Source organism: Periplaneta americana, chromosome 13 (genome assembly GCF_040183065.1).
Source record: "Periplaneta americana isolate PAMFEO1 chromosome 13, P.americana_PAMFEO1_priV1, whole genome shotgun sequence".
NCBI classification, from domain to species: domain Eukaryota; kingdom Metazoa; phylum Arthropoda; class Insecta; order Blattodea; family Blattidae; genus Periplaneta; species Periplaneta americana.
Window position 1 is genome coordinate 123,642,600 of NC_091129.1, and position 20,176 is coordinate 123,662,775.

Here is a 20,176-nt window from a genome sequence, read left to right on the forward strand (position 1 = left end):
GACTCTCCAAATTTTAAACGCAACAGTCCGCGCGACGGTTTGCCGTGGACGCGTGGGCAACTGCGGTTTGGCAGGGTAGCGGTTTGCAACGCGGAGCGAGAAAACGAAACGCAACATCCAACGGCGCCTTGCAGGTTTTCAATTTCTAGTCTACATATTCCAATGCTCCCACATTAAGAGAAATGTATCTCGCTAAGGAGTACTGTATTACAACGAGTGTTAACTAATTTATTTATTTACTCATTTGGTACAGGTTCAGCATTTTATTTTATTTTAATCCTTTATTTAACGACGCTGTATCACCTGTCAAGTTATCTATGGGATTAGTGATAATGACAAGGGCATGCATTTGTATTTTCCAAGAGGGCGCTGATGATCTCAGCTACCAGAGTGGTGTGAGGCCTCCTCAGAAAAAAAGAATGTTCAGTAATTTGACTTTGTGAAAGGAATCTGCATCTGAACTATCTAAGAGTGAAAAACAGAGTGAGTAACGTCAGTTCCAAACTGAATTAGAAACATCAAAGTAAAGGCAAAATTGCTGAACTATGTAATTTTCTGGAAACAATTCTAATACGAGTATGTATCAGAAAAAAAATTGAAGACTAGGCCTAAGAAGAACAGAGAATATCACAGAACAGTATTACTGTACTGAGAAAATCAAATTTAAATATTTCTAACATTCCTTGTTTTTAACCAGTGCATCAAAAGTTTTAACGTTAGCTACCTTATAAGGACATTTTCAATTTTAAACTCTTGTTTAGTCAATTGTCCTAAGACAGATCTGAACCTCGCAAGTGGACCAACAAGATAACACTCATGAGGGAACTAAGCCAGGATATAATGGAGTAGGGTGGCCAGTTCCTGACACGACGTTTGAGATGGGCAGGTCATGTAGCACGTATGGGTGAATCCAAAAATGCAATACTACACTCCACACAAAACACTTCACTAGTCTCTTCCTTAGTTCTTTCTTCGGAGGTCCGCAGATAATGCTCCTTAAAAGCCATAAGTAAATAAGTGTAACTTTTGTGGTTTCCCTAGGAAAAAAATGTTATCTGCGAGTCTAATGTTTTTAGAAATGATAGTAGACCGTCATTATTTAGTTCGGTCCGCCACGTACATTGCAAATGTGGTGATATCCTTGTTTGCAAATCAAGGTCATTGGCAATGACGATCAAATTTACTCAAACAGTAAATATTATAATACTAACAATCCTAAAAACATCATATTTTAGGAATTAAAAACAAAAATAGAAGAAAAAAAATTCACTACACATCATGTTTAGTAGACCGAGATGTACAGTCCCGTATAATTTTGGCAGTTCATATCGTTCAGACTGTACATTTAGGTTTTAATGCCGGTATTCGTAGTGGTGGTAATGCCGAGGATGGTAAAGTAGCATAGTTTCATGGCAGTAGAAATACTCTTCTTTTAAGTTAATCTTCTGTACCAGGCCACTCGGTATCCACTCCCTTTACTTGAGACGAATGTTTAATGATGGACGGGAGATCAAAAGCAAAGACGACGGTTCTAGAGGGTGTTGATGCACTCAAAGTCCTGAGGAACAGACGCACGAGGTGCTGAAGTAAACGATTATATATGGAGGTTGTATATATAACAGGAGTAACTGGAGCCCGCACCACAGACTCGTGCCCCTGATTCTTTATTTAAACAGCATGTGCCTGTATATCTGTTACAGTTATATGCTTGTGGTAACTCGCATCTCTTGCTTGATATGGACAAGCAGCTGACAACATCTAGAGGAAATCCTGCATGCCAGAAATACAGTGGGGAGCACACAATGCAGTCCCCGGCCGTATAAATTTACACCACATATGTAAAAACAAAGAAGATGAAGCTGTAAAAATTTCAATAGGCCTACGCTTGTATGTGTGGACGCGTGTAACTTACACTGGGAAACAAGTTTCTTAAAATTTTATAACGCAGTAGCCATACAAATGCAGCTATGTAGGCTATAGAGAATATAACAACAGGGTAACAGCAGATGTCAGTAAGTATCGGCATTACTACTCGTACATTCTCATTATAGATACTATATCATAAAAGAATTCAAATTGTCACTATATTAAGTAAAAATTTGTCACATCTAATAAAAAAAAAACTTTGTGTTAGAAGATACATACTTTTTACGCGCATCAATACTTGTAATGTCAAGCAGTGTTGTCACATTTTCGTTGTAAAGATTATCCCTGGTTACAATATTATTTTTATACCGACATCAATATATTGATTTCTACCACTACCATCCACAGAGAATAAATTTCAAGCTACTAGATGACTTTTAATTCAAATTACTCACCTTTTTTGCCGTCATAAATCAACTTGAGATACGATAATGTTGTTTTATATTCCACACAGAGTTGACATCGGCACAATTAAAAATGCTAACGCATGATTGGTAGACATATGTTACCATTCCTTGTTACTGGAGCAACATCTGAGACGGCCTATTCAATAAACTCTTACCTCTTCAAAGGAAAGCGTCGTCTTTGAAACCGGATGGGTATTAATTTAACGCGGAAGCTATCATATAAAATTTTAGCAGCATCACAATATTGTACAATATTTTATTATTGATATGAGAAATGAAAAAAGAGAAACGAGTACATGTCAAATAGCACACACTTCTCCGTTACAAATGTTGTATAATAACGAAAAACAATGTTTTTTAGGTAAAGTTTATACACCTCTTCTTACAATCCTATTTCCTGAAGCAAAACAGCCTATATTAGTGTCTGGAAATCATCGTGTCACAAATCATTTCTAGGTGAACACATCCTATGACTCCGGTGATGTGTGAATACAACGCCAAGCTTACACCGACGACAAACTGCGATATCATATTAACAACGGACATTCGTGCCTTGACCGGGATTCAATCCCATGATCACGGCTTACACGGAACGCTATAACTGTGCGATGTAGTTCGAGAGATGAATAAGATGCAGGTACAACTAGTTTTCATGCAGAATAACTACGAGTGGTAAGAAAAATGCGGTAAATGACGTATGGGTGTACGCTATTTCTTTCAAGGGTGTTGACTTGCCCATAGTAGTGGAACGCTCGTCACAATGAGTGCCAACGAAAGGTGTTATTCGTAGTTTTATTCAACGACACACATTCAGTTACCACATAGACTCTTAAAATACCAAGGAACAGATGTACAGACGTATAGCACATTTGTATTCTAAAAACAATGTGAAATTTATATTATAGACAAAGAGGCGTATTTGGATCGACCTCACACTCTTGAACTTGGTGCGGGTTTCATTAAAACTTCGTGTTTCCACATCGCGACCTCTATGTAAGACCTGATGATATATTGTTTCGGTATTGATCTTAGAGATATTTCTATCAAAAGTTGCACTGTACTCACCACAGCATGACCTCCTTTTCCTAAATCCACTCTGTTCTCCTAAAGTGTTCACATAATGTGTGTATACTTTTTTTTTTTATAAACCTGAAAATACTGCAATCAGTATTTAACAGACTAATTCTTCTACTGAATGTTCATTTCAAAGTGTGTCATGACGTCACTGTTGTGAGTCAGCGATTTGAAGCGATTTTCAGCTTTTGTGTCAGAGAAGTTGCCTATTAATCAAGGCGTTCAATCTGAACTTGAGAACGTGTACGGTATAACTTGAACGGCGTAGCAACAGATGGCGGTCTGTAAAGTCTGTGTGCTACCATAACCTCTTTCGAACTGTGTTTTGCGCGGGCAAGTCGTACGCAGGGTATCATCGGTTGCGTACGGCAACATTCCACAGTACAAATCAAATGCTCCGTGTCCATGTTGACCGTCGAAGTTGAATATATAATTTTGCCTGGAAATGTATATACAAAGAACAGAGAAAAAAAAAAAGAAAGTATGTATTATATTTTGTATATTACTTTATTCATATTATTGTTATTTATGTCATTATTACTATACTTGTTTTGTTTAGTTTTATTATGTCTTTGTATTTTTGTCTTATTCTTATTCTGTAACTAACTATTTGTATTCTGTAATAAAAAGCTGAAAAAAAAGTTACTGTCAACAAATACGTAAGTAGTAGTCTTAACCCTCTCCCCACATTACGACAGTAAGAAAAAAACCCACCTCAGTACGTGTTTCCAAACAGTTCATATTCCTGCCACTGCAGGCGTTACCGTACGTATCGGTAAGTACTCTTCAGAATGAACGCCGTACTTGCTAGGCAACTTCTCTGGCACATAGGCAATACGCCTCTGCGGAAATGTAGAAGATTGAATTCTCTAGGCTCAACGACTAGCCACATGACGGCATACAGCGAGCCATGACACGCTTTGAACTGAACACGCAGTATAAATTACTTTCTATTTCCTTTCTTAGAAATTAGTTAACACAACAGATTTCGACTAAATTTATTCGAATTCCTATTTCCTTTCTTAGAAATTAGTTAACACAGCAGATTTCGACTAAATTTAGGGTGGTGGCTCCTTCCTATTCTAAGTCAAGTTCAAGAAACTGAAAAATTGTAACAGAAATGGCCGATTTTGAAAAAAATGTATATGCGTCTATATATATATGATACATATAAATATATGAAGGGGAGAGAATGAGAAAGTCCAAAGCAACGCTTTTAACAAAAATTATTTTGTGTGCGCGTTGACTTCTTACACACGAGAAAGCTGCTAGTAAAATATTATAAAAATACTCAACAAATGACGTAAGTATAACTCAAAGAAATTAATGATACAGCACCTAACAGCATTGAACTGTATTTTATCTTCAATACGCTCTCCTGCAAAATCTTGTCTGTGTGGCTTAGGACTATATCATTCTCACCTCTTCATATATTATACAGGGTGATTCAAACCTCCGCGACAAACTCTGAGAGGTGATATATCTAACAATAAAGAAGTCATTTTGTTAAACAACCTATGTCGTTTGACGCGTCGTTTCGAAGTTACTGTTGAAAATGTTTTTGCGCAGGCGTACGTCAATGTATGCGAATGTGTGTATCCCTGTTTGTTTGTTGAGATGTTTGTAAGAGATGAGAAGGGTTGTTGTTGTTTGTTTACGTTTAATGTTCAACGCCTTTTCCTTTCAGTTCAGTGTAATCATCAATTGAGAATGGATGTCTACGCGGTCTTCCACCAATGCGCCGGGGACGGAGAGTCCCATCGTCTCGAAAGCACTGATAAAGTCGAGCAAACATTTTGTGGTGAGGGTGATTTCTGTTTTGAAACTGTTATTGGTACATGTGGAGAGCTCTTCTTCCGTTTCCGCGAGCCCCCCACAACACATTACCACGTCGGCTAACTCGGGAAAAGTTTAAAAGCCCAATTTATTCCATATAATTCGTAATGAACGTATTTTAATGCTGCGCACCCGCACATAACAGTTTTATTTTATTAGGTTATTTTACGACGCTGTATCAACATCTAAGGTTATTTAGCGTCTGAATGAAGGTGATAATGCCGGTGAAATGAGTCCGGGGTCCACCACCGAAAGTTACCCAGCATTTGCTCCTAGTGGGTTGAGGAAAAACCTCGGAAAAAACCTCAACCAGGTAACTTGCCCCGACCGGGATTCGAACCCGGGCCACCTGGTTTCGCGGCCAGACGTGCTGACCGTTAATCCACAGGTGTGGACCGCCCATAGCAGTAAGTTTGTATCTGTTAATGTATATTTTCTCAAAAAGCAGAAGATTCTGAATACCGACTCTATTTTCCTCCTGGAAAGATAAGGAAAAACAAGGGAAATAGTAACGAGTTCTGTCATCGATAAATAAATAATTAATCTAACCTCGAATCTTATGAATATCAATCTTTTCCGCAGTTGAAATGCTATCTTGCATACCTCCTGCAGAGACTGATGCCAAGTTTTGTTTGTGGAATCGTGTGAAGGCCACAAGGAAATGGAAGAAATGCAGTTCTAGAGTGTCGATGATAAAAAAAAAATCTTATGCATTTATGCCACGCCGTGTCATTCTTGTGAAACAACTTCTTTTGCACACCAGTGGCATGGGCAGTATGCACGCAGGAATACAATTCAAGGAATCAAAACACTTCACGTATTCTTTGAATGGACAAGTTAACAGATGAATATTCATAGGATCTTTCAATAGGATCTTTCACCCCTAGGAAAGGGCCCGGATCACATATAGATTGCTCATTCCTATGTTAAAATCGGTTGCACTTTGAAGAGAACAACCGCCAGGATCGCTACCCGTCCACCGTAAACGAATACGAGATAGCAGTATAGTCGCTAATACAATTCAAATGGGAGTTATGACATGACTCCTTATGTAACAACTAGATGGCAGCATAGTAAACCTGACAAAAGTTACCGTCAAAGCCTATATAACGCAGAGCAATCTGGGTATATATTATGATCTAGGGAAGGGGTTTACAGGGCCCCAATTGCGCGTAGCTCGACTGATCTAACTTTACTTGCATCTAACCAAACCACTGCCGTTACCACAAACATGACGACCAATAATAATAATAATAATAATAATAATAATAATAATAATAATAATAATAATAATAATAATAATGTGATATAAAAGAATGGGTTAATGAAGTCTATAACAAGCTGTTAGGGATAAAAAGGCAGGCGGGCAGATAACACTCACTACGACATAAAAGAATAGAACAACGATGGGTAATACGACCAAAGAATCTACGAAGGACTTTGTGAACCCGAAAAGACGAAGTTTCAATAATATGATGCTGTAGTGTTAGCGGTGATAGAACAGTGATAGTGTTGGTGGTGATAGTGAGTGGTATAATGGTAATGGTAGTAGTTACAGCATTAGTAGTAGTGAAAGTGTTCTTAAGTATTGATGATTTAGAAAGGTTTTCATTTTTAGTCCGTTATTTAACAACGATGCATCAGCCACTAAATTATTTAGCGTCAGTGGAACTGGTAATAGCAAGTTAAGACCGAGGATTCGCCTACTGATTACCCGACATTTGCCATATAGTTGGAGAAAACTTCAGAAAAATCCACTCCAGTAACCAGCCCAAGTGAGTATCGAACCCACACCCGAGCGCAGCTTCGGTTCAGCGGGCACACACATCGCCTGAACTATGCCTGTACCTACAAGTAATAACAGTGATGGCGGTCGTGAGTGTTAGTGACAAGTTGATGTTAGTGGTAGTGGGTATGGTGGTCATACTGGGAGCAGTGGTGTCGTAGGAAGTGTTGACGGTAATGGTGATGGCTGTTGTGGTGATAATGGCGGTAAATAGCAGAGTTAAGTGTATTTACAAACCAAATTTTCCGATATTCAAACAAACTTTATGAATACTGGATCAGAGGAAAAATATCAAGAATATTAAACAATCCATGAATAATTTCAACCCGTTGTCACTACGAACATGAAATATGTATTATATCCATTTACATGCATTATAGGCAACATACTAGAACGATGGCTGACAATATACTGTAGCTACAGTATCAAGCCACCGGAGGAGTAGCTCAGGGGGTAGCGCGTTTGCCTGCTGATCCGAGGTAACGCTTGGACATGAGTTCAATTCCCGGTTGGGCTTATTATCTGGTTGGGTTTTTTCTGGACTTTTTTCCCAACCGTAAGGCGAATGTCATGTAATCTATAGCGAATTCTTTGCTTCATCTAGCCAAATATCATCTCGCTATCACCAATTTCATCGACGCTAAATAACCCAGTAGTTGATATAGCGTCGTTAACCACTTCCCTCATTAACCCGAGTTAACTCGGGTTGCTAACTTCCGTCAAAATTTATTAACCCGAGTTAACTCGTGTGAGTCCCATTTTCGCTGCTAAGGATAATTATCCCGAATATATAAGTTTCCATCATTTCATTAACCTTTCCTGACTAGATGGCTACAGAAGTTAGTGATATTGCTACATCTGGTGGTGGGATTCCTACGTTTGGTATACGATATCTGAAGGCATGAAGACACCCTTTGACTATCGAATGGTGGTAATTCGTAAGATTTTCGAAAAATACACCCCGAATGTCCTATCACTCAAGGCAGGATGGCCAGGAAAATCGCCCAACCCACTTCGGCTTACAGGTAGACTTTTCTAGAAGTTATTCCACGAACTCTGAAGAAGAACAACCCAACCAGACAGGATTTCATGTTTAATATTGCGAGAGACTCAAAATACAAACAAATTCGACACAAGAGCAGATACTACTGTCCGGAATGCAATGTGCCACTGTGCGTAATACCCTGCTTTCGAGTTTATCACATGACAAGCAACATTTAACGCCTTGATAACAGCACTGGTATTGTACCTCGTAAATTAATCCATAAAAAAAACACAAGTTGGTAAATAGTTCAGGAGAAAATCAAAGTGGGACAACTACTAGAGCTGGAATCAAGGTACACGAGATAACTCGGGATAATAATTCAGGTATGAATGTATGTTTATTTTATAGCGATTTTTTTAGGTATGTAAGAAAATTAGTGATGTACAGTGATTCTGTAATATTAAATGACCTCTATACAAAAATAAAGAAAATATGACTCTCTTTTTCACAAAATTTGTAAAATATATAGTAAGGGAAGAAGTTAAATAACCAAGTAAAAAAGAGTTACCGTATGAACAATGTATAAACTTATTTTAAAACTAACAGTAAGGTATGAAAGTGATCAGACAAAAATCATTTGTGCGAGATCGTGCGTATTTGCTTGCTTTCCGCACACAACCAATACGCGGTAAGTATAAAATACCACATTCAATATTCCCAACGCAACACACGTAACAATTTCCCTATTCTTACCGCTTAAGCGTCATAGCCTATTCATTTTACTGCTCTAGGCTTTTATCATATTATTTTTAAAGACGTTCAATATAGTAATAATTATAAATTGGAAACTTACCACTGCAATTTCACCTAAATTGCACTGTTAATTATTGTTTTTAAATATTTGCAAAAATTAAGTAAACTCTACAACACCACAAAAGTTACTGCATTTGTAATGTAAGTAACATTAAGGAAGCTGTGAAAAAATCAACAAGATTCCAGACTCATCATAGACTGAGGGAAAAAAAAGACAGACGTATATCACGGCCTGCTGCAGTATAGTAAACACAGAAAACATTTTATAGGAACAATGTTGAAGATAGATATATGTGTTTTCTAAAGTTGCCGTCATTGAACAGAAACCAAGATAGAGATTTCATTGCAACTAATTAGAAATTCCTCTTTCAGGTATGTAATAAACGATCTTCGCACAAAATAATGTACGATACACGAACGGTATGTTTTTTTTTCAATTCTCGGAAATTAAAAAAGCTCAACTATATTTCGCTTTTTCAATCTTTTCCTCGAACATGAAAACGTCAACATACCGCTCTTGTGACGCATATTACTATTAAAAGTTGCAGGTGACACGGAGATAGAACTTTCTTATTTCCTCAGACTAGGCGAAGGTCATGTATTAGCACCATGCTTCTGCCGACTTTTACCCTAAAAATACCCTATCCGATTTTTATGAAGCTGAGTGAAAGCCAGCACGTCTCTGAAAATTACATGGAAATGGGAAATCCTGTCTTCACCTGGACTTGAACTCAGTCTCTTTCATACCGATGTTTGTTGCCTTACCGACAGAGAGGGGAGTGTAACTCTGCTTCAGATGTTTTGCTACGAGAAGACTTGAAGGAACGTTTATTTTCTCACAAAACTCCATAATAAATCGCGCTAAGCTGCGAGTACCGTATGCTTCCGGTATGGACTGCTTGCCCCAAGACACACACCGCCAGCCTCGGGGAGTTTTGACACCCGTCAGCCAGGTAACCCACATCAGTTCAACGAACTCGTCCACGGAGACGAGATGTCAACTCTTACAAGTTTCCATGGCAACTGGAGTGTAACGCTGACTTCCAATTCGAAACGTCCGGCGTTCGTTTCTCGCAACAGGCGGATCTGTAGTTAAATAACGTCCTGCAGAAGACAATCCACCCATGCAATACTGGACTTACTGTGAACGTTTCTTTTTTCTACAGAAAGGCGGACGGAATGTATAGCCTAATATATTGCGACCGCTGATAGGTCTCCAGAGCGCACAACCTTTCAGAAAAAGGCGTATAAAGATAACTCAATGGATGGATTTACAGCTCTGAGATACCGCAGAATAAGCTCACAATGGAATTTTTCACATAAAATCGAACTCTCGGATATCTCTATATAAACATTGTAAAAGAAAACTAACTTACAAAAACGTACCTGGAAACGCAATCTTACAGAAACAAAAGAAACTTGAAAAGTACCTATTTATGTTGTTTCATTCTACTCGCATCTGAGAAACCTATTTGTCGGCACCGAATTTATACCTTACACTACAGCAAAGGCAGTCTGATGTCACTCTCAAATCACAATATTAATATGAATCATATGCTGTGTTCTCATTGTAAGAAATTTTTCCATTCTTTTTGCCAATAGAAGTCCAGTATGATGTAGAAGATAGAAGAACAATGTTATTCGATGGAAAATTTACTGATATTGTGTCCTACATTTCGTAGTGACAGTTAACTTACTGTATTCGAAATTCCCATATCAATATGCACCTATCTACGACTTTGCAAAGAATATCTCACTCTGAAGTTCTAGGAAGGTTCCCTTGTCAGATAGTTCCCTAACAGGCCGGTATTATAAACGGCGTTTAAACAGAAGCTTTTCGTTCTTCTTCGTGTTTTTATTTTATTTTATTGGGTTATTTTACGACGCTGTATCAACATCTCAGGTTATTTAGCGTCTGAATGAAATGAAGGTGATAATGTCGGTGAAATGAGTCCAGGGTCCAGCACCGAAAGTTACCCAGCATTTGCTCGTATTGGGTTGAGGGAAAAAACCTCAACCAGGTAAATTGCCCCGACCGGGATTCGAACCGGGGCCACCTGGTTTTGCGGCCAGACGCTCTGACCGTTACTCCACAGACGTGGACTTCTTCGTGTTATAAATTTTAATTACTCCCAAATGTTTTTGGCTTTTGATTTTATATTTTTTTCTATTCTTTTCAGAAATATTTTCAAACCCAAGGTTTTAGTAGAAGATTTCAATTTTTAAGCTTCGTTCTTTTTGTTACGTTCACAAGGCATAGAGAAACATTCCTATGCATTCATTTTATGAAATATTTCATTTTTTCACCTTCAAACTTTTTTTTTTAACTTTATATGTCTTATAATTCATGAAAAAAGTACGAATAAAATAAACTAGCACCATTTCTCACAAAATAAATGCATAAGAACATGCAATTACCTCATAAATATTTGTAACAAAATTTCTTTCACATTGATTAATATTTGGCATGAAAAAGTTGATGTTGGAGCAAGAAAATAAAGTAACGGAAAAATGGATTCGAAAGTAAAATGAATACTTATGTTGGCTAAATTAAAATTCTCCTCCACTACATTCATCTAGTAACTTCAGGGAACCAACTTTAGAACAAAAAGTTACTAGATTTGTAATCAGAAATTTGTAAAAGAATTGATGAAAAAATAATTTTGACAGCTCTTCAAATGCCACGCCCTCTTACGGCCTTAATTAAAAAAAAATAAACATATTTGTAATCAGAATTGAACTTAATCCATTTGGGGTATGAAAATATACGTTCTAAAGAAGTGAAATAGCCAATAAATTTCATCTGGAAAATATTCATGATTTTCAGTGAAGTCTCCCCTTAAAGTTTTTCTTTGCTCTATTCCGTTGTCTTCTTTAGGAGTAAAAGGCGGTCGAAACGTAATGATGCCACTACCTCAAGATTTCGAAGTGCACGGAAAAATTTAGGTTAGTCGTAACAAGTTTTGTATCTGTCTTTAAGTATACACAACACAACAACGAGCTTCGACTCGCCCACTCTAACAATAATCACCTGCGCACCGTGCTGTGTCGGCCAACAGCGGCCGACCCTGCTATGCCTATGTAAATCCACATCCTCTGACTGATACTATTTCCCGGCCTTCTAGAGTAGTAACCATGGCAACGGTCTGTACTGGCCGGAGAAACAAGATTTTGGCACGCAGAAGCAGAGATGCGAAAAAAGAGCTGCAGTTGCTCGTTTCACAGGACTGTTACAGTGAATGACCGGTGCCTCGTGAACGTCGAACCGCGTGCAAAAAGCACTCTGTGTACACGTCAGGTGTGTCGGCAGACTCCCATTGTTTCTCCCGAATTAATATCCATCAAATTAAAAACGATCAAGATTAAGAGGCGACTTTACCGCTCTTTGCAGACCCAATCCCCACCCCCTTCATCTTTCTCCTGCCTGCATGCTAACCAACGGCCTATACCTTTTATAGTCCGGATCAGCTTACTTCATACCCTGAGGGTGAAACCTAACCATTTTTCCCCTATTACTACATATGCTAGTGGATTTTGGTGATTTTCTAGTTTGCAGGTTGAATTTTCTTTCACCAACTTCGTTTAGAATTTCGATACTGATAAATACTACAAATGGTAGTGATTTTGTAACTGTTATGTTGGCAGATGAGACAAATGTTGTCAGTACTAGAGTTCCATGAAATTAAAATTGTACTAGATTTCTGAGCCGGTTACTTGAAGCTAGTGAAATTTGAACATACTAATTAATTAATATTAATACATAATACTTATTTTATGTGTTGCATTGTGGTTATAATTCAAGACTATAGTCAGGTAATTTTTCGGAGTTAGTACTAACAATTTGATGTGGTCAAACAAAATACATTTTTAGGTTAGGTCTCGTGAATCAATTGTTTAGTCAAACGAATGAATTTCATATTGCCAGACAAAATACCTAACATGTTGATCCCTTTCTCGTATAGTTTGCCAACGAAAATATGTTACTAATTATTGAATTATTTAGAATAACCTTTCAACATTAAGGTAAAGTACGGTACGTAAATAAGTCATTCAGTACGTAGGATCGTGTGATATCTGGTAACAGTTGGAAACACTGACAAGAAGGCAATATTTGCTGTTTAGGAACTGTTCTTACCTGATCCTCACTATACTCTTCCTTCATCTCCTCCTCCTCTTCCTCCGACACTTTCTATTAGATCCGTGCATCACGGTTTGAAATCAGTAATGTCAAATCGAGAGACTTTTCCGTCTTGAGGAAAATTGTGCCGCTGTTTTAATACAATCATTCACAGTTTTCCAAGATCATGTCCTTCACTGCAAACCCAGAATTCTCCAATCTTCCCTATTTTCTGCCTTCCTCTTAGTCTGCGCATACGATCCATGTATTTTAACATTGTTTACCATCTGATAATATCTTTTTCTGCCCCGAACTTTTCTCCCGTTCACCATTCCTTTCAGTGTAGGCCTATCCTTCAGTAGGCAGTTTCTTCTTCGCCAGTGACCCAACAGCTTCTTTTTCTTGACCAATTCCAGTATTATTCTCTCTTCACTTACTCTTTTTAGCACAACTTCATTTCTTATTTTTTCTCTCCATTTCACATCGTCGTTAACGGCTGGGGGGATCATCGTGCTACCACACGATACCTCCATTCTGATTGGAAGATCGCCCACCTCTGCTTCGGCATGTGGACGTGAGGCCAGCAGTAGCTGGCTGGTAGGTCTAGGCCCTTCATGGGCTGTAGCGTCATGGATTATTATTATTATTATTATTATTATTATTATATTTTACATCGTCGTAATGTCCATGTTTCTGCCCTATATCATACCACACTCCATACAAAGCACAAAACACCCCAGCGTTATGCAGTAAACACAGAAGTAACACAATGTACGTTTTTCTCCTTTAGCGCACTATTATTATTATTATTATTATTATTATTATTATTATTATTATTATCTTCATCACCATTCAAAATTGCAATAGTTGACCGTCATAGTAATTTATCAGAACTTCTTCAAAGTTTCCGACTAAAATATTGTGGCGTTTGTCACCGTGTATTAATCTATCTAAGTATCGAAAAGAACGTTATCCATGCATTGACGTTATTAGAGAGTATTTTGAACATGTTACGTGTTTGCTAAAACACGATTTTCCCGTCTGTCATGAAATGTGAGCATTCCTCACGCCACTGTGAAACCAGAAAGGTTTTCGTGGGATTTTCTTTGGAAATTTCACTTTTACTTAGCTGTTGCTTTAATACTGCACACTGCGGACACAAAGGAATGGACAATGACGCAAGAATGGCAAACGCAAAACTATTTAAATAGTTTGCATTATTTCGTAGTAAATTTTATAGCTGCAGGAAGTGTACATCGATACACCGTTATACTGTTTCATGTAAAGTGGCTGTCGCGTGGTGTGATTGTTGTACAGTCAGTTTAAAAATTGGCACCGCTTCTGAACTACAACGAATTTAATACTATCACATACATGGACGTTACGAAGAAGTGAAAAGAAACGACTACAAGCATTTTACATTTGGATATGAAGAAGAACAGAGCGTGTGAAACGAACAGACAAAATAAGAAATGAAATTATGCTAGGAAGAGCGGGTAAAGAAAGAATACCGTTGAGACTGATCAGAAAAAGAAAAAGAAACTGATTAAGTCACTGGCTAAGAAGAAACTGTCTACTGGAGGATGCACTGGAAGGAATGGTGAACGGGAGAAAAGTTAGGGACAGAAGAAATCAGATGACAGACAACATTAAGATATACGTTTCGTAAGCGGAAACCAAGATGAAGGCAGAAAGGAAGAAAGATTGGAGAATGCTGATTTTGCAGTGATGGAGCTGCCTTTGACAGGAAACTATGAATGAATGGCATATATTGTGGTATTCATAATGAGTGAAGAAAAATGCACTCCGCCATAAGACTAGTTGGCAAAAATACAGATTTTTTCTACTTACAGTAGGCTACTTAAATCTCCAACATTACACATTTTTTCATAAATAGTGAAGTGTAAATTTGTCACATTGTATTATGCGCGCACGCGTTAGTTTTACAATTAAAAAGATGAAATGACAAACAGGACAAAACACGGCACTGGTGTCAATTTGGTCATTTTAGGTCCTATAAATCAGTACATATTCGTTTCTGCGCAAATGGTGAAAGTTTCTAACTGAAATGACAGTTGATTTCATCAGATGTAAATGTTAAGTACTAAAATAATATACTTACCGTTGCTTGTACGTCGAAGTGAGTGACGGTGATAGCAGCAACTAGTAGTGGGGAGTGAAGTAGGGGGAAGTATGAAAGCATTTTCTCGCACTTTAGCATGATAATAAGCGTCTATATAGGGTGGATGCAATATAACTGTGCAGATTTTAACAGCGTGTTCCTCGAATAGAATACAACAAAAAATTCTAATACCATATTAATCCTAAAATGAAAACTTTTCTCAGAAAATAGTATAGCCTATTACGATACAAGTTGGGAAATGCTTTTCAAAAAATCGAGAAAAAGCTTGAAAACCGAGCAGAGTGACTTTTTGAATTTCCGATATTTTGTAATGCACTGCACACATGAGTATTATATAACATTTTTTGCACGACAATATTTTTAAAATTGCTGATACAATCCTACTGTATTTTTCAGTGACAATTAAGAGCAATATTATTCCAAAGCCTTCGCAAATCTGCACTGTAACGGTAACTAAGTAACAGTAAGTGCACTGTGATGGGTCTATTTCAGTATAATTTTAAATTATGAAAAATGGTTCCCCTAGCAACAAGTTTCTGTGTGGAAATTTTAACTTTCAAGGCCTAATAACAATAGCTGTAAATACAACAAAAAACACGATCGTGCAAAAAATAATTTTCCTCCAAATGTTAAGAATGTTTTACTCGATAAGCACTATCAGTATGATTCTGAATGTTTACTCTTTCACTAGAGAAAATGATGAGGTATTATTTATCCTTTAGCAGTTTTTTTTTTTCGTAAAATGGACGGTTGTCTTGCAAATTTAAAAAAAAGGAACAACACGTATAGTTATTTTCTACAATTAAGAAGTCTGACAACCATGCTACAGTGACTAAGGGACGGAATTCTGCTATTCAGAATTTAGTTCGTGTGTATATTTGTAGGTGAGCCGGAGATACGGTTTTTCCAAACTACTCAGACTTTAAGCCTAATTTTGTAATTGATCATGCACTTAATTATGACATGCGCAATAGGTTTTTTTTTTAAATTTTAATGAGTTCTATTGCCTCCTTCAATGTGCACAATTCTATCATTTCCACCCTGTAACGTCGCAGCAATTCGACTAAAACGAGAAGAGAACCGTCGTCCATAAACCACACGCGACGAATTACACTAAGTGGTACTTCATACACCAGCTCATTCTCATTTTCTTAATAAACTACAATAAAATTTTCCTTTCCATCTTAAAGCTAAAACAATAGGCTCGAATAAAATAATCTAAAAATATTTCTGCATAAAGAAAATATCGAATTGGTTTTATTTTATTTTATTGCGTTATTTTACGACGCTGTATCAACATCTAGGTTATTTAGCGTCTGAATGAAATGAAGGTGATAATGCCGGTGAAATGAATCCGGGGTCCAGCACCGAAAGTTACCCAGCATTTGCTCGTATTGGGTTGAGGGAAAACCCCGGAAAAAATCTCAACCAGATAACTTGCCCCGACCAGGATTCGAACCCGGGCCACCTGGTTTCGCGGCCAGACGCGCTGACCATTACTCCACAGGTGTGGACAATATCGAATTGATGTTAGCGACTTGATTCAACAATAACGTGGAGATTTTTTTGTAAGTCCCGCGATGGATTTTGAGAAACCTATCAGTGGCGCTCTTTTAGCGATTAGGAGGCTATAATGCAGAATATAAAACTTGGTCAGGCGAATTTGCTGAAGCTTAAACGTGCTAAATAATTATTTGAAAATGTTCCACAATTTTTATTCCTGTTTTTCTAAAACTTTCTTTAACTACAGAAGCAATTAAAGAGTCTAAGGGTGCTATTCACAGATATTTCGCTAGCCCGCGCTACGAGCGCGCTAAACTAGCCCTGGCTATCGACTGGATGCTTGTACAGGATTCATATCATAATAATACGCTAACACTGGTTTATGAATACGAAAAACGTTAGTTCGCTGATCATCCACCGGAACCCCACGCTAAGAATGTCTATGAATACGGCCCTAAGAGACCATCACATAACTATCTGAGAAGTATCGGAAAAGAAACAACAGCAGCAAAAGCACATCTGCTAAAAAAAAAACACTGTTAGACACTATTTTTTTGGAAACAATGGAAAACAAATTGTTTACTCTGTCTGGAGTCGAATATTCGTCTTGCACATCACACCCATTGCGCTAGCTCTTACCCAACACTAAGAGGCGACAGTGTATTAATTAGAGTCGATTGACGTTGGAGACAGTAGGGGCGAGATGCAACCTTGCATCACAATATAATATTTCATGATCTAAGTGGAAGCAGACTTGCCGAGACGTTTACCGCTCGGAAAGAGATGCAGCTCCTTCAAATTCAAGCAGATGTCTCACTTCGTATCTTGTAGCTTTCCTTAATCTCAAGAAAACATTTTTTTTTTTTTTGTACAGCAGATTTCGTAAATATTGACATACGAACCTGGTTGGCTGGTTTCCAAAGTCAAGCACCTGACAAGTTAAGTCACTGACACTTCTCAACTTGCGTCGACTTAAATGATGTCCATTTTCAATTTTTCCAACTCGTACATGTACTTCGGCGGGTATCATTACACGCAGGAATCTGTGGATCAGTAAGATATTGAATCAACACGTTTTCATTTATTTTTACCAAAGGCCTAAAATATTGCTATCATGGTAATGTATTACCAAGTTATGAGAACAAAATAATGACGATAATTAACCTAGAATTTTGTCTTTATTCATTAGCAAGATTTTTCACATGCAGTTAAATCACTATAAGAAGTCCACCGACTTTACTTCCTCAAACCATATAAATGGCACTTTAGATTATTGCTCACGACAAGGTTTCAACCTGCGTTAGTTGGGTAGAGACGAAAGCAGGGTATAACCAATAGACCACAGAGAGTTTAGAACTTTCTATCAAGTATCTACGTAAAGATTAATTTTTGGCCCTACAGAATATATGTTATGGTAACAATGGTTGTTAGAGGAGAAAAAATCGCTCCGGCGCCGGGGATCGAACCCGGATCCTTGGTTCTACGTACCAAGTGCTCAAACCAATGAGCTACGCCGAAGTTCAATCCACACCACAAGGAGTTACCAGAACATATATTCTGTAGGACCAAAAATTAATCTTTACGTAGATTGTTCGCCCAACACTGCATAATACTGTGGAATCCCGGCCACCAAGTCACTCAATTGAGTGCGCTCCTTATATGACAGTTGACTTAATAAATGTCACATATATGTCGAACTTGAGTTAGGTCACAAAGGGAAAAACACTAGAGGAGGGCGATTCGATCCGGTGCTGTGGATTGAACTTTGGCGTAGCTCAGTGGTTAGAGCACTTGGTACGTAGAAACAAGGACCCGGGTTTGATCCCCGGCGCCGGAGCGAATTTTTCTCCTCTAACAACCTTTCCTATGAAGTAGTTATTTTTTCTTCATCATTACTGTATTCTAGGTAAAATATTGAATAGATATCACTTCTATTTTTCCAGGACCTTTCTTCATTTCCAAGTCGAAAACGTACTAACATAATTTCAATTTTGCATCTAGGCCTGCATCCACTTTAATGAATGCATAATGATGATTATGATGAAATAATAATAATAATAATAATAATAATAATAATAATAATAATAATAGTAATAATAACAATAATAATAGCGAAACAAAGAAAATGAATAACAAGGGTTCCGTGGTTGCATTGTAGGTTAAAAGGGGTTCCGCGGTGAAAAGAGTTTAACAAACACTGTAGGCTATATGACATTTCAACGGGAAAATGGAGCGATGCAGTAGTTTTCCACTGTTCCGGCAGGGGTGATAAATCTATTTGTAAGTTATGAAAAAAATCTGAAATTATTAAATGGCCGGTTGCCGGAACATCTTTGTTCACAATTAACTCTGCTTGAATTCGCTAGGATTAACGTTGAGTCTGTAGTGTAAAAGGTCGACGGTCTAGAAAAGCAGCAAATGTATTTTTACAACGGATTTTTCGAGAGAATGTAGTTGTCGCGAGCTACACAGGGAGGCAATATTGGACAGCACTAATTGGAGCGGTCACTGCCTCGCTGGCATATGCTCGGTGAACTAAAGGTCCTTTTAATCAAGTCTCTGGTATTTATTAACTTTGGTCGCTAATTCTGTCAAGTATTTCTCAGACTGAGAGCTTTCTGCGCTGCATGCTTATACACCTCACTCACAAAGAAGAATACATTATGCTGGGATCATCGGTACTGACGATTGTCTTGGATGAAGTTAATGATGTAAATTAACACAAAGCGAAATTATACAACCCTCCAAGGTTGTGAGTTATTATTAACGAAAGTTATGATCTTTCGCCTTTTAGCTAATATAGTTACATTTCTCTTACTGCGGTAAAATAGTTACGGTAATCAATAGGTAAACGTAGGACTAGCAATCGAGATGTCCCAAGTTCGATACCCGATTAATTTTTCTGACGTGAATATGTCTTTAAAATCACAATGACTCATGGGGTATCAGGACGGAAACGGAGATGTAACGTTTCCAGGGTGATACATTCCGATACTGTAACTTCGTGACTAATAACGCGATTGAAATAAATGTGGTCTCGTTCGATCGGGTATAAGACTATGATGCGAGCATGACCTTGAGTTGGCGCCGCGCATGCGCGAGGCACGGACGTGGGTCCAAGTTCCGGGCAGTTAATCTCGTGACTCCGATGTGCCAAACAAAAGATCTTATCTAGATTTGTCGATTTAAGTCAGATAGATGTATTCACGTATAACCCACGGTCATGTCCACGATACAGCCACGCACCGATTTTTTTGTTTCGTTGACATGTTTGAGTTTATAATTATCCCTATAAGAAATTTATGAGTGTGTTTTCTCGTGTTTCAAATAAAAGAAACAGAGAAGCATTGCTTCTTTCCATAATGCAGTGTTAGTGTTATTACTAAGAGTATTGATATTTCAAACGGTAAATAGTAATTAATGTTCAGTATTTATAAAGACATGATATTGTATAGTAATGTATTTATTTACATTCCATGGTATTCGTACATCGCTTCACAGCTAGAATATGGAACATATAAAAAAATCTTAATAGTATACTACAAAGTTTTAATTATAGTCACAGTCTAGTTAAAATATATACAGA

General features: G+C 37.7%; 1 protein-coding gene across 3 annotated transcripts in view; it reads right to left on the bottom strand.

The window, feature by feature from the left end:
* The window catches only part of SCAR (wiskott-Aldrich syndrome protein family member 3 SCAR), a 192,727-nt gene that overhangs the window by 72,638 nt on the left and 99,913 nt on the right, over window positions 1-20,176 (bottom strand). For 2 of the 3 annotated variants that reach the window (XM_069844021.1, XM_069844019.1), the window contains exon 2: window positions 17,493-17,633. The exons of the other annotated variant lie outside the window; for it this stretch is intronic. The gene's annotated coding sequence lies outside the window, so the exon portion shown is untranslated. The remainder of the gene's footprint in view (window positions 1-17,492; window positions 17,634-20,176) is intronic. 3 annotated transcript variants of the gene reach the window in all.